General features: G+C 38.7%; 1 non-coding gene across 1 annotated transcript; it reads left to right on the forward strand.

Moving 5' to 3' along the window:
- The first annotated feature begins 2,072 nt into the window (after positions 1–2,072).
- Positions 2,073–2,144, forward strand: LOC111725251. Its single transcript, XR_002773359.1, has one exon. It is a non-coding gene; the product is annotated as a small nucleolar RNA SNORD113/SNORD114 family (small nucleolar RNA).
- The last annotated feature ends 3,241 nt before the right edge of the window (positions 2,145–5,385 follow it).

Genomic DNA, 5,385 nt, shown 5'->3' on the forward strand with positions numbered 1-5,385 from the left:
GTATGAATATTTTAACAATATTGATTCTTTTGATCCACGAGCCTGGGATGGTTTTCTTTATGTTTGTGTAAATGATTTCTCTCATCAGCGTTTTATAGTTCTCCTTATAGAGATCTTTCACCTCTTTGGTTAAGTATATTCCTAGGTATTTATTTTCTTTTCTTACAGCTATTGTAAATGGTATTGAGTTTTTTATTTGATTCTCAGCATGGCTATCATTCGTGTATAGAAAAACTATTAATTTATATACTTTAATTTTTTAGGCTGAAACTCTAGGAGTCTTTCTGAGAAGTCTTAGGGGTTTTCCTAGAAGCTGTATCCTGGAAGGTTTGCTAATTTTTACATTTTAAAACACTATTCCTATTTATAAAGATCTGCATAAACATGGCTGCCTTGTTGCATAACTCCAAGAGTTATTATTCACAAGTTAGTACCTGTGGGGCTATGCAGTGGGTGACCCTAGGAACAAAGACAGACAGACTCTGCACCCATCCCCCAACCACTGTGAGTATTGACTGCCAAGCACTCAGTGGCCGCTTTCTCTGGAGAATTGTCCTCATCTGGATGTGAAGGCAAGGGAACCCTCGCACAGCGCTGGTGGGAATGTAAATCACTACAGCCATTATGGAAAACAGTGTGGATGTTCCTCACAATATTAAAGATAACATATGATCCAGCAATCACACTTCCAGGTATAATACAAAGGCAATGAAATCAGGGAGTAAAGGGCTACCTGCACTCCCATGTTTATTGCAGCACTATCCACAGTAGCCAGGACATGAATCAGCCTAAGTGTCCATCAGTGGATGGATAAAGAAAATATGGTATATATGCCAATGGAATACTACTCGACCTTTAGAAAGAAGAAAATCCTGTCATTTGCAGCAACATGGATGAAACTGGAAGAGGATATTATGTTAAGGGAAATAATCCAAGCACAGAAGGACAGGTACCACGTGATCTCAATTATATGTGGAATCTAAAAATGTCGATGTGCTAGAAGTAAAGGGTAGAACGGTGATGTGGAGTTGGTGGTTTTCTCAAGTGATTTGGAGTTGGACTGATGCCGGACAAAGGGTACAAAACTTCAGTTAGACAAGAGGAATAAGTTCAAGAGATCTCTTGTGTCACACGGTGACATTATACAATAACAATGTATTATATTCTTAAAATTGCTGAGAGTAGATTCCGAGTGTTCTTGCCGTAAAAAAATAGTGAGGTGATACATATGTTAACTGACTCAGTTTAGCTATTCTACATCGTATACATACTTCCAAACATCACATTTTACACAATAAATATATATATATATAATTGTTATTTGTCAATTTTAAAAGTTAATTTTTAAAAACAGAATTATCTGAAGCCAGGACCTAGAGGCTAATGGGAGAACGAAATGAGTTAATGTATAAAAACATTTGGTGGAAGTTAGCAACTATCTTTGCCTCTGGTGGTGGTGATGCTTGGTGACTGGCAGACCTGAGAGATTAAAGTGTGACTTCTGGTCCTAACTCAGGATGACACTATCTAACCCAGCACAATTTTGAGTCTGTGGTTTATATCCACTCACCCTCTAAATCAAACTTCAAATTTATCTTTCCAAGCTGGCATTCTTTGCAGATTAAACAAAGCTATGAATCCTGGGGAAAGATGTCCAAAAGGAGGCTCAGGTTTCCAAATCTAAATCTCAGAAAAATAGAAGCAAAACGTGTTCCTTTAAGAACCTATATCCCAGCCCTAAAAAATCTTGATTTTTAACATGCAAAACATACCATATCAAAATAGCTAGACTGGACTAGGTATATTGCAGCTACAATAAATTTCACAATGATTTAATATAATTTTAAACCATCCACATTTTAAACTATGCAAGTAAATTTAAAGCTGCAAGAGTAGTATAAAAACAATGCCCCCATTTGGGTATAAATGTGTCTTTGGTTCCTCAAAAGAAAGCTTAGAAAAGGATTTAACTCAGGGTGGTGCTGTGGCTCAAAGGAGTAAGCCACTGACCCCATATGCTGGAGGTGGCAGGTTCAGGCCCAGCCCTGGCGAAAAACTGCAAAATAAAAAAAAAGACCAATAATGAGTATTCTGGGGTATTTGAATCAATGATTCTGATTAAACCCTATAACTCGGAGGTCTAAAAAAACAAAGGATTTAACTCAGAACTACTGGTTTCATTCACCTGTTTGGATGTCTCACTTTTCAGCAAATTGGCCACTTTCTATATAAATCGTTTAACAGTATGAAAAGATAGTAAACAATGATAATGCTTCTTAGAGTCATAATCTCATCTCAGGCAAATTCTCTCGGAGGTTAATATGGAAGATACATTTTCTTTCTCTAAAGGTAACAGTAAATGCTTGAAGTTTCAGTTGTTGAACCAAAAGAATATTAGAGCCCCATCTGGTGGATGCGATGCTTATTCACTACACAAAGGAAAATTTTTCACCAAGACATTACTGTGCACCTGCGGTGATGCTCTCTGAATATGGAAGTCAATCTGTGTCTCTTCATTTTACATGCTGGCGTCTGTTTCCTTTTGCCTGAATGTCTGGACTTCCTCTTCTGATATCTGTCCACCTCCCTCTCTCTCTAGAGAAACAAACTTCATCTAGAGAGTAATTAAAAAGTAGTGTTTATATAGAGTATAAAAAGTAGTGTTTAATATAGAGAAAATAACATTTCAAAAGAGTGTATTTTAACAAAGTAGACAAAGTAGATAACATAATCACACAATTATATTACAACATAAATTATATATTACAGCATATTTAATATGTGCATATTATAGATTAAATTTTATAATATTAAAATACAGTCATGTGTCACTTAAAGATGGGCATACATTCGGAGAAGTGTTTTGAAAGGTGATTTTGCCATTGTGTGAGCATCAGAGAGTTCACTGGCTATACAAACCTAGATGATACCGCCCACTACACAGCTAGCAGAGATGGTACATCCCAGTACACACCACCTAGGCTGGATGGTACAGCCCACTGCACACCTAGGCTGGATGGTACAGCCCACTGCACACCTAGGCTGGATGGTACAGCCCACTGCACACCTAGGCTGGATGGTACAGCCCACTACCACCTAGGCTGGATGGCATAGCCCACTACCACCTAGGCTGGATGGTACAGCCCACTACCATCTAGGCTGGATGGTACAGCCCACTACCACCTAGGCTGGATGGTACAGCCCACTGCACACCTAGGCTGGATGGCACAGCCCAGTACACACCTAGCCTGGATGGTACAGCCCACTGTACACCTAGGCTGGATGGTACAGCCCACTACCACCTAGGCTGGATGGCACAGCCCACTACCACCTAGGCTGGATGGCACAGCCCACTACCACCTAGGCTGGATGGTACAGCCCACTACCACCTAGGCTGGATGGTACAGCCCACTACACACCTAGGCTGGATGGTACAGCCCACTACCTCCTAGGCTGGACGGTACAGCCTATTGCTTCTAAGCCACAGACTTGTACATCAGGCACCTGAGGTACTGGTGTATCTAAACATAGAAATGTTACAGTAAAAATATAGTATAAAAGATAAAAAAAAAATTGCACACCTGCATAAGGCACTTATCATGAATGGAGCTTGCAGCCTGGAAGTTGCTCTGAGTGAGTGGTGAGTGAGTGACTGGTGAGTGAGAAGGCCCAGGACATCACTGTGCACTGCTATAGACTTTACAAACACTGTGCACTTAGGCTACACTAAACTAATTGAAAAATTATTTATCTTTCTTCAGTAATAAATTAACCTTGGGAGGCCAAGGCAGGCAGATCACCTGAGCTCACAAGTTTAAAACCATCTCTGAGCTAGAGCAAGACCCCATCTCTAAAAATAGCTGGTGTTGTGGCAGGCACCTGAGTCCCAGCTACTCATGAGACTGAGGCAAGAGAATTGCTTGAGCCCAAGAGTTTGAGGTTGCTATGAGCTATGACACCACAGTACTCTACCAAAGGTGACAGAGTAAGACTCTCTCTCAAAAATAAATTAATTAATTAACCTTAGCTTACTGTAATTTTCTTACTATATAAACGTCATTATTTTGTAACATTTGTACTCTTTCATAATACCATGTAGCTTTAAACATAAATGCATAACTGTAGAAAAATATTTTCTTTCTAAGAATACTTGTTCTACAAGCTTTTTCCAATTCTTAAAAATTTTGATTACTTTTTAAAAATTTTTGTTAAAACCTACGATGCAAATACACACATTAGCCTGAGCCTGCACAAGGTCAGGGTCATTGATTTCACTGTCTTCCACCTCCACATCTTGTCCCCCTGGAAGGTCTTCAGGGGCAATAATGTACAGGGAGCTGTTATCTCCTGTGATGACAATGTCTTCTGGATTCTTCCTGAAGGGCCTATATATATAAATATAGATATATATATATGTATGTATGTATATATATTTTACCGTATATTATACATATATATACGTATATTCCTCCTGAAGGGCCTGCCTCAGGCTATTTTACTATATATATATATACACACTGTATATATTATACAGTATATTATACACAATACAATATATGTAGGAGGAGTACATGCTAAAATAATGTTGAAAGGCATACGGTAAATACATGAACCAGTAACATAATCATTTATTATCAAGGATTACATACTGCACATAATTTTGTGTGCTATACTTTATATGACTGGGAGTGCAGTAGGTGTGTTTACCACAAACACATGAGGAATGCATTGCTCTATGACAGCTGATGGGGTTTTTCAGCCCTCTTATACTCTTTGGGGAACACCATCATATGTGCCGTCTCTTATCAACCTAAACATCATTATACAGTGAGTGACTGCAGATATACAAAACTTCATATATACCTTATAAATATATAAGATACATTATTAAACACGAACAAATTTTAGGAACGTAATAGTAACAGCCTTTATTTCCTCAACAAAATATGTGAGGCTGTCTACTGAGATCCCAGAAGCTGTAGTCTTGGCCAAGGCATTAAAACATTTTCTGAGCATGGGAGAGAGAAATAGCTACTCAGGAGGAGTAAAAACATATCTCAAACAAGGCATGCTCCCAATAATCTGGGGATGAGGTCAGGAATAATTAACTCTAGAACTGGAAATGTGTAAGAATCAATCTAACCTACATGAGATTGGCCACAAATAAACATCCCCAAAGTAGCTTCCTTCAGATATCCATTCTAAATGTGTTCTGATGAGGCCAGGACGTGTTCTAAAATCTGACTGTGGAAAAAATGCTAAAGTGACCATGAATAAGACACGTGGAAGTGATCAGTGCAACTGGCTTGTCATGAGGTGGTGTAGAAGTGAGAGAAGTTGCGATCACTGGTAAGAAATAATGAGAAAAGGCAAGTTGTTAATCAC

This window comes from Otolemur garnettii, unplaced genomic scaffold, assembly GCF_000181295.1.
Source record: "Otolemur garnettii isolate 467f Iridium unplaced genomic scaffold, OtoGar3 scaffold00034, whole genome shotgun sequence".
NCBI classification, from domain to species: Eukaryota; Metazoa; Chordata; class Mammalia; order Primates; family Galagidae; genus Otolemur; species Otolemur garnettii.